Source organism: Aptenodytes forsteri, unplaced genomic scaffold (assembly GCF_000699145.1).
Source record: "Aptenodytes forsteri isolate BGI_AS27 unplaced genomic scaffold, ASM69914v1 Scaffold137, whole genome shotgun sequence".
NCBI lineage: Eukaryota > Metazoa > Chordata > Aves > Sphenisciformes > Spheniscidae > Aptenodytes > Aptenodytes forsteri.
The window spans coordinates 2041635-2051942 of NW_008796221.1; the positions used below are offsets into that span (position 1 = coordinate 2041635).

The window sequence follows — 10308 nt, forward strand, 5'->3', positions numbered from 1 at the left end:
GGCGCGGCGTCCGCAGGCTCTGCGCGGAGCGGCGACGAGCAACCCCCCAGCCCCGCCGCCGCGCCGGCGCCTGGAGCTCGCCTGCGAAGGAGTCCAGACGCCTAGCAGGCAAGATCCTCCATACTGTGCTGGCTGTTTCTTGTGCAGTCTGTGCCGCCCTCTGTATATGCATTGCACACCGGAATAGTCTGCAGCGGAGATTGCGCTGTCTAAGTATGCTATTTGTTATACAGCCTATACCGTAATGCTATGTGTGGGTAGCGGTAGCGTGCGTTGTGGCCGGATCCTCAGCCCCGCAGGACCAGGGCTTCGTTGTGCTCCGGGCTTGACAAATACAGAGACATGGCGGCAGCCTTGCCTGTGCTTTGCTGTAAGCGTAGGCATCGTATCGCCGGAGCTAATTGCGCACCGGTTAACCGGGGGCTGAACCACGTGCCTGAGCCCGGGCAAGGCGGTGGCAGGGCTGGGGGCTGCAGTCCAGCCCGGGGTACCTGCTCTGGGCTGCTCTGCCTACAGCCTCACCACACACACGCTCAGGAACCCAGGCCCGCAGGGAAGGGGTCATTCCTGTGTATAGACACCTCTATGTCAACACTGTGTATGTTTGTTAATTATTTAGTAAGCATATAGGGCTGTACACCATTGCTCATGCACCGTTCATTGTGTTTTGCACTGCTTGTTGTTAACCCTGATCTCTTTTTCATAGCTTAAGAAATACAGGGAGTGTGTGCCATAAGAAACCCTTTTATTTCTCATTCCTCTCGTGTCCCATCTTCTGGGTTTGGCAATGCAGGGACTGCCTAATGGAACAGCTGCCGTGCAGCATAAGCAATATTATACAATTTTGTAATAGATTTGTCTACCTCAGCGCATGTCTCTAGTGCAACGGAGACGAGCCGTGGTTTGCTGCACAGCGTCCTCCGGCAAGCCCCTGGAGGGGATGGCCCTGGCTCTGCTGCTTTTCTCCAGCAGATTTGTCCGTTTGCAGGCTGGTGACTGACGGCACGTTCTGCGCTCGCCAGCGTCCTCGTATTTCACGTCATCTCATGCCCTTTGCATGCTGTCTTTGTAACTCTTTATTTTTTGAGATCGAGAATTTATGAATCAAAAGATGGGGGAGTGGAGCCATGTGGAGGCTGAGTCAGATTGTGAAAAAGGAAAGCCAAGCGAGAGTGTGCAATTGCATATCACATTTACAAACACGGTTTCATTCATCTCCATATGTTGCTCCTGTTACTACTAATAAAGCTCTGGTTTCTCAGGCTGGTGCTACCCTGGGAATGCTGTTTGATCTTCCTGGTGTTTTTACTCTATAGCCTCCACAGTATTTTTGTTACAGTGTGTTATTTTCCTGATTATGTTTTTATTACATTGAACACATGTTAATAACAGAAAGAATCTGATAATATGAATGTACTTCCCACACCCTCTTCTTTTGTTCCTATTATTCAATCTGCAAAGGAGTGACAGATTATTTACCAGCAGCAATTTTTTCCCTCTATACTGGTAAGATTTCCTAATTATGAAAACAAAAAAAGCCTTTTCCCTGAGCATGCACCCCTGTTTGCTTCCTCTTTCTTTCCTCATCCTGCTAATGATACCCAACTCTATCATGGTGATTTTGGAGCTGCAGGAAATCTAGCTTTGTCTACTAAAATATTTCTACAGAAGCCTCTATACGCAAAGGGAGCCAGAGAGCAAGGTCTGCTTTAGGCGTAATGGTGTCTGGGGTTTTCTTTCCTGGCAGGGAGGTATAACTGTGGAGTGTACAGTAATTAATTTAATCCAACACTGGGAGAGAAGAAGGAAGAAGATGGACTGTATTGGGAAAAAATAAGGTTTTTTAAAGTTTCAGATGTAACGTGTAAGCGGCAATTTCAATGACATTCATGATTTCTATTTTAGACAAAAGGCAGCAACCTAGTACAAGGGTATCGTTTGTCTTCTCCTGGCCTCATCCTTTGTTCTCTTTGGGTTTAGCCTGTCACTTTCCAGGGCTTGATACTGTCCCTCATTGGGGCAGCAACACCTCTCACCCGTGACTCTCAGAAGTGCTGTTGTGGCAGGTGATTTTTTATCACCAACTGCTTATTTCACATTTTCTCTGCTGAGCAAGGTCTTTCCTTCTTATGACCCTCCGCGTCTCTCTTCTCTGTCTTATTTATGCTTCAGTATTTCTGTCTTGCCAAACATTGTGCTGGTTACTTTACCTTCCCCCTTCTCTCCGCTTTTTGTCCACTCACACCTTTTCTCTCATTTTTGTCCCCTTTCATGTATCCTCTCCTTCCATCTTTTTATTTCTCTTCTTCTGTCCCAGTTTTTATACTCTTTCTGTCTCCTTTCTGACATCTCACCTCAGTTCACTGCCTTACTCTACCTTCCTCTTGACATTTTTTCTCCACGCTGTTCCTTTGGTCATTGTCCTCCTTCATCCTTTCTCCTGACTTATATTTACATATATATGTGTGTATACATATGTCTCTGCTCCACTCTAGATCTTCCATTCTCCAGCTGAAACAAAATAATGACTTCTTATGTTGATAGTCTGATCCTATTGCATCCCTTTCTCAGCAGCTGAAATACGCTGCTCCTGCCCATCCTCAAACACACGTATCGGGTAGACTGAAGAATTAAGTATGTGGGAAATGTTCCTAAATTCAGCAGTGGACTTGAGAAAGCGGCTTGCTCAGGCTGCACCGTGAACAGAGCAGTTATCGTGCCCCCACTGACAGTACCAGAGGAGGATTGTAAGCCCCCTGAACCCACGGAACTAATGGCATTTTCTTCACATTTCTAATTTTCTGATTTTTGGTAATGAAAACTGTAATTTTAGATAAGGGACACCGCCATCTATTTGAATGATCCCTTGAATCCTGGACTGATCCAAAATAAGACCCCACAAAATGCTTTTCTTTTTTGCCAATTGTTTTGTTTTATACATTTGTTAAGCCACTTTTGTGCAGCTATTGGGAGAGAAATGCTTTTTTCCTCGTCAGAGCTAAGCTCTGCCTCTGAAAAGGGCTCTGTGTGGGGCGAGGCTAGGATCTCGGCTCATCAGCTTCCCTTTTTTTCTGGAGCCAGAGGGAGAGGAGAGAGCTGTGACTGTAGGATCGTATGCATTGGGTGGGAGATGGAAGAATAGATGCATAACCCAAAAATGCTACATTAACCTCAGGGGGTGGGGGTGGAGTTGTTTAATAATATTTCCCCTTGACTATCACTGACTACAAACAGCATCACTGGGGATCAAGGGCAAATGTTAGATTTTGCTATTTAAATAAGACTCTTAGTTTAAAAAAAATCTGATTTAATAATTAAACTATTTTTTTTGTCTTTCAAAAAAGCATAGTGCTAACTGGCTGGAATGAAAACAGCTCCATCCCACGGATTCCACCTCCGCTTTCTGGCAGCTTACCTGACTCATAAAGAGAGGGGGGGATTTTATATGCCACCTACATCAACTCAACATTTTCCTTTGTGGTGAGAGTTAATCACCACCCTTGTCATATTATTTCACCGACCTTCTTGAAGTTACAATCTGTCAGGGGGGATTGTTTATCTTTCAAACCAGCCCTAAAACTTCTTATAGAACAGGGTTTTTTTTCTGAATTTGGTGAAAATACACAGGCAGTCCATTGCAATAAGGTTTTCTGTGTTATTTGTTAAAAACTGGCATTTACCCCAGGATCAGGGAAGAGAGGTTCAATTTGCAGAGTACTCATCTCTGACATGAGATGTGCCGCCTGGGGAGTTGAGATGCATCAGCTGAAGGTAGAGGACCATCCCCCAGGTAATTATTGCAGGAGGTGTGCGCTGAGGAAGAAACTGGGGGGTTGTAGCCACGATGATCAAGGATTTAAGAGGGCAAAGTTTTGTCAGCAGAGGCAATGTTTATATTAGACGGAGTCAGGAAAAATGGACATGTTTTGGGGCACATAAAATCTCTCCTTATAACCTGTTTGTATAACCTATGTGACCCTGTCTCTTGTGAGGAGAGAGATTGTATGTAGTAGACTGATATTTGTCAAGCAGAAAATGCTAAACAAAAGAAGACGGGAAGATAAGAATGAGAAAAAAACACGAAAGTGGCGATACAATAAATACAGCGTGCGCAGGAGGCAATGGAAGAAGGGGTAGGAAGAACTGAAAGTGCACCTCCAGGAAGGTTATTGGGAGTTACAAAGAGGACATGAGTTACCCTGGAAAGTGAGAGGAAGCTTGAGCAGAAAAGCGTGTGACATTTTTGCAGAAAAAATTGTTGTCATGAGGTACAGGGAGGGTAGAGAGGAAGGAACAGCTGAGACCGCACTGGAGCTCAGCACTTAAAGAGAAATCTTAGTGTGAAGGAGGGCCAGGGAAAGCATTTGATAAGAGCCTCCTCGTTTCTCTGTCACAAGGGCAGGCAGAATCAAGGAATGGGAAGGAAAGGGGAAAAGCAAAAGAACTGAAGTGAACCATTGACAAATGTGGATGAAGGAAGGGTAGGGAAGCTGCTGCCATGTTGACAGAAAGGGAGAAGTCCTCTTTGGGTCCCCTGTGGGACCTAGAAAATGATTGAGTAACAAGTGGGGTGCTACAAGACAGGAGGCAGGGAGCATCCCATGAGGAACAAGCTGTCTGACCGTACCCAATATAAATATGGGTTATTTCCATTCTTGATGTGTGTAAGCTTTAAAATGCATTGCAGAATAGCAGGTATGGATGCTGCAGCTGTCTCGCCGTTCCTGTCACACCTTTCTCTTTCTCCCACGCCAGAATTAATCCCATATTCTCTCCTCTCCTGCACTGTAAGTCTTCAGCCCAGCTCTGATCGTCCTTCTTATTGATTGCGCCTGCCTGATAACTGGGGCACAACTCAAGATAAGGACTCAGGAGTCACCCGCAAAGATGTGCTTCGTGAAGCAGAGGCACTAACGAGCTCTGCAGAGGGTGCGTGCTGAGAGAGGCACCAGCAGGGAGGAAGAAGAGCAAAGGGCGAGTACTTCATCTGAGGAAGAAACACGTTGGGAGACTGTAGCAGTGCGGAAACTAAAGGTGTGGAAGCCTCAGGAGGAAAATGAGTGTAGGAGGATGGAGCCATGGATGATTAAAAATAACAGTATGGTACAGATAATGTGGCACTCCACTGGCATTTTAAACCTGCTGCCTTTGAAAACCCTTCTGTGTTTTGAAAAGCAAGCCTTACATTTAATTGTTCTAATTGCTACTGACCAGACAGGACCACTGGCATTTTGGAGCTGTCATTTTGTCCAGCAACCCCCATTTTCTTCACTGCTGGTCCGGTGGTTGCAACTGAGTCTTCAGCAGAGGGCTCTTTGCACCCCTGCCTGAAGTAAATATTGATGTATCCCTAATTATGCTTTGATTTCTCTGGAAGGGAGATGGCCTTTTTTAGCTTGTATCAGTATAGTGACTGGCACACTACGTCCATGTGATAATGATGCTATCACAAATTAGAGCTAAATTAAAACACCATTCACAGGCAATTTGTATGATGTGGCATTTGGGCATGGGCTATCCTGGCCTGAAAGCCATTTTTCTCAATGTTTCTGGAGAACTGCAAGCTTTTAAACCCCGTGGCTATACAAAGTAATGTGTTAGTCTCTGTACGAACATCACATGTTGGACGGGACCAAGTGGCAGCAAACCTACTGGGGCTTTGAACCTCCTGGCATTTGAAATGGGTGTGAGAGAAAGAAGGAAGGAACAATAAAGAAAAGAATAAAAGAAAGAGAAGTGCAAAGTGAAGGACCTCTGTGCATTTTGATAACAATTCTTCAGTAGCACAGCAACATAGAACAGAAGGACATTGCCTGGTTAATGTAGAGCAGTTACTTGCTACTGCCAGAGCCATATCCTAGAAATACTTTTTTTTTTTTAATCTGGTTTTGTCTTTGAACTATGGAAGGTATGGGTTTCTTCCTCTTTCTCCCCTCCTCTGTTGCCCTCATCCTCCCACTTCCAAGTATGGATGTAAGTGAGGTTCCTTCTCATCTCCAGCGTAAATTTATCCATGAATATTTTAAAATGGTTTATTGTCAGTTCTTGTGCCAGAGTTTACTTTTACCTTCAATAACTCTTGTGTCCTTAGTGCTCACCCCTATCTATTTCTGGGCAGTAGACAGCTCCCTCTTAGGTGGAGCTGTCCCAGCCATGCTTTTCTCCTCTCCTTCCATCTAACAGGCTCTCCATTTTCCTGCTTTGTACAGAAAATGACCTCTAACGCTCAGAGGACTTTCCGCCTGTGGTAATGTGATCTAGTGGCTGCAGCAGAGAAAGGTGTCAGCAGTCCTGGATTGTATTCCCGATCTGGTTATTGGATGATGTGGGATCTGGGGAAGGACATTTATCTTTGTTTCCCCGCAGGCTCCAGTAATAGTCACGCATCTCCATTTTACAGTAAAATTGCTGTCACCGTGCCAAATTAATTATTAATACACACATTACAATATTTTCAGTATCCTGTAGCAATGAAATCTGACTCTGTGCCACTCGCTGCCCTTTAGCTTGTGACATGGCACGCAGTCCTTTTGGATGTACCCGTGTGGTACCCACAGCTCCTGCATTTACACTCCATGTTCCCAGGCACCCACGCTTTACAGCCATGATAAAGCAGCTTTCACGTATTCCTGACTTTCTCATTAATTGCATGCTTTCCACTATTTTTTTTTTAAATCATTTTTAGGACTTGCTGAAATGTGGGTAATGTAACTGGGAAACGATGATTGAAGTTACAGACTCTCATTTAGAAAGAATGTCAGTCATGATTGATTACAGCTGCACACATCATGCCCTCGCCTGGCTCTTTCTCCGCACATAGGAGGAGAGTTGGTGGTGCTCACTGCCCAGGTCTGTTGCACATACGTGCATTAGACCCATATACGTGGCATGAAGGTTGTTAAAAAGTTTTGCTGGGATTGTTTCACCCCTGTCATTGAGGACATGGTAATACTTAACGTTGTGATGTACCCATCACATCACTCTTAAAAGCCTTAATGACCTTGGTCTGTTCTAATTGATCTGGTCTAATTTGGGAATATAGCTTTCTGCTTTGGCATGGTTTTCTATCCATACATATTACTCCCAGTCAACGTGGTATGGACAGAGTTTGGGGTATGATCCCTGCTTTTGTTTCTTTTTGCTACACAAATTATCTGTAGCACTGGAAAGGGTCACAGAAACATACTGAAACCTGGGGATGGAGCATGTGGGAGGAAGAGGTGCCACATGTGTCTGCATTGGTTCCCACATAAGTCCTGCCTCAACTCAGAAGCAGCTCTCATCTCCTGGGGCTGCTTGTTCTCCCTCTCCCACCCACTTTCCCCTTACGGCCTGCAGGTGTTGGGCTGTAGCTTTTCATGGTTTTGGCCATGGCTGAATTAGTACATTTTTAATGGATGCCTTTTTCAGCACCAAGGAAAATAGCCTAGAATTTTGATAATTCTCCGTTACTCCATAAAATCCATAAAAATAGTTTGCTTAAATGCCATAGCAGTTCTTTAGGTTTATTATCATTACTATTTTAGAGACCATGGCTCCATTGTAGAAGGAGTTATTTAGATACAGCAGACTAAGTAAGTATATGGTCTTCTGCTTTTCCAGAGAAACTGAAATGATGAGGTCAAAGATCAAGCGATTTTCATTTTTGTTAGGCACAGAGCAATTTATTTTGAATCTATGCTTTTTATTTTCAGTAGCATAGGATGTCATGGAATAAGTAAAACACTTGTGGGTCGTAGTAATGGGTCATTAGTATTACAGACCCCAGTCACCTGTGATTTTTGTTCTCGTACCCATTTCCGATCATCTGTACTTTGCAAATTGCCAAGGAGATTTGTACAGCTTGCGATGCTGCTGAGTAGCTGAGCTGCTGCGATGCCTTGCTTGCTTCTCCTGCCCAGGAGGATTGCTCCAGGTCAGCTGGAGATCATCTGCCTGTAAGCGGTTGGCAGGCTCTGACTTCTCCCTGCCTTCAGAGCAACTTTACTGAATTAGTCTAAGGACAGGAGCTAAACCCTGCACCAAGGCACAGAGTTGCTGCTGACAGGTTGACCCCCAGGGGGTCCAGCTGAGTTGAAGTGGGATATGAAGGGAACAGAAGCCTGTTGCTTATGGAAAGGATTCGTGGCAAAAGAAGCAAATCCTGATGACTGTGAAACTTGGAGAGGAAGCTTGTGCTGAAGTTTATGTTGTGTTAAGGTTTTGACTTATTGATAAAACCCCAGGAAGGGAGTGAGTCTGGCTGTGTTCTCTGTTGGACTGTGTTTGTACTGAGGGCTTTCCAAGGGTGGTTGGGATAATACACGTTTCTCTTAAACCCTGGCACTCTGTGGGAAAGCTGACTGGAGTGTAATTGTAGCAGATGCTGGGTGTACTCTCTTAAACATTGAACGGGTATTGAGCTATAGAAAACATCATTTCTCCTCTTTGCATTTATTAGGTCCTGTTGGTCAGGCGTGTAGATCAGAGAGATTCCAAAGCAAGTAGCTAATGAGTGCTCTTATAAAGAGCAGATAAAAGTCACACTAAAGCTTCTTTAAGTACTCAGTTATTTATTCACAGTAACAAAACTCTGGTAAAACGTGGAGTCTGATTTTTATAAAGTACTGAGCCTCCTGGATTCCAGTGGAAATCAATGTCAGCTGTTGGTGCTAAGCATCTCTAAACATCGTATTTGTCATTTCAGACCCAGGTTAAACCTCCATTGACTTTGGGCGCTCCTTAATCAGAGTAAGGACAGCAGTATTTAGCCTCCTGACAGTCATTCTTCTTGCAGCACTGTGTGTCTCTGTTGTTCTGCTTGACTCATGGATAAGATTTTCTTTTCTTTAAAAATTCAATGTATCTTCTCTGCAGAGAGCTCTGATCTAGGGTCCTTCTCCTTACTTTGTACATAAGCATCTCTGATTGATACCCCCACAACCCTGAGAAGTATTTGCAGCTTGGGCAGAAGTGCACAAGAAATTACAGCTGTTTCTGGTGATTAAAAATGTGTTTTCTAAAATCATAAGTGGAAATGCTAGAAAAGAAAAGAAGAGAAAAGATAAGATTACTGTAGGGAGTATCCTGCACTGAACTCCCAGGCAATGTGTTAACACATGCAATGATAAGGATCAGTCAGAGGGCTAGGACGCCAGTGTATCTCAGTGCTCTGTTCTGCTTGTATTTCTTCTAAAGATATCTAAAGATCACTTTGAACATAGTGTGTCTGTGTCAGGGAGTAAGTTTGTACCATTTCTTTCTATGTTAAGGAGGAGGGGGCATCTTCAGTTTTAACATATTTTCATGGTCCAGTACGCAAGCATGAATCTCTTCACTAGAAGAATTGCGTGTGTGTATCCGAGGTTAAAAGTTAGCCATTTAAATGATAACTTTACAGGAGCAGTCATATAAAATGCAGCAGAGCATGTGGGATTGGGGATGGGGCCTTATTATTGATACTGGATTACCTGGGAGGAGACCTGGGATCCCAAAACTGATCTCTGCACCCCTCCACCATTGGAAGAAATCAGACATTTCAGACTAGTTTACCTTATTCTAGGAAATTCTCCTCATTACTTCAGAAGAAAGCAAATATTACCTCATCATCACATGCTAGACAACATGCCGAGAGGAAAATTCTTTCCAGTCCAAAATATGACTATCAGTTTTTGCACGGGAGGCAGCATCACCGATGTCTCACAGTGACTCATCATGCTTCTGGTCTGCTTTACTACCTAAGGCACAGCTTGCTACCAAATAACCATAAAATATCTGCTTGTTTTCTCAGTTATTACTACTTAATGGCACCTGTTGGATGAGCAAATTCTTTGTAAACTGTGTTTACCAGATCTGCTGTCTGTGCTCTTACAAGCATTTTGGAGCAGATGAAGCCATTAGAAAGCCTTTTCCTTTTGGTGAAACTTTCCCTAATTTGTTGCCCTTCTTTGTGTTTCAGAGAGAGTAAAACAAAAACCGGCAGCTAATTTAACTTTACGTTTCTTGACGTGTAGGATTAAAGCCAAATTTTCCTTGGAAGAACCCCCTCTTGGGACTGTTTTTCCTTGCAACTCACGTACCCGTGCCTCTAGGGCTGCAGTAGGTTTCCCATCCCACTTCCTCATGTCCTCTCCGTGGTCACGCAGGTAAAACCATAGGGTGCTCCGTGGTGTGTACCCTTTATATTCTCTCTCTTGAGTAAAAGAACGCTGACTCCTAATAGCCGAGATACTGGTCCGTACAGGTGGGGAGTAGGACCTATCCTCTCTGAGTTCTTCCAGGAAAATTGCTGCTCCAGTTTCCAGTGGGCAGTTCCCCAGACAAAGTAGA

General features: G+C 44.2%; 1 protein-coding gene across 3 annotated transcripts in view; it reads left to right on the plus strand.

Moving 5' to 3' along the window:
• Positions 1 to 50: 50 nt before the first annotated feature.
• The window catches only part of LOC103906951 (histone H2B 5), a 21463-nt gene continuing 11205 nt past the window's right edge, over positions 51 to 10308 (plus strand). Inside the window, exons 1-2 of one of the 3 annotated variants that reach the window (XM_009289016.2) lie at positions 51 to 213; positions 4793 to 4974. The gene's annotated coding sequence lies outside the window, so the exon portion shown is untranslated. Of the gene's footprint in view, positions 214 to 4788; positions 4975 to 10308 lie in introns of those variants that run through there. The other 2 variants (XM_009289018.2, XM_019474597.1) reach the window with 2 other exon arrangements.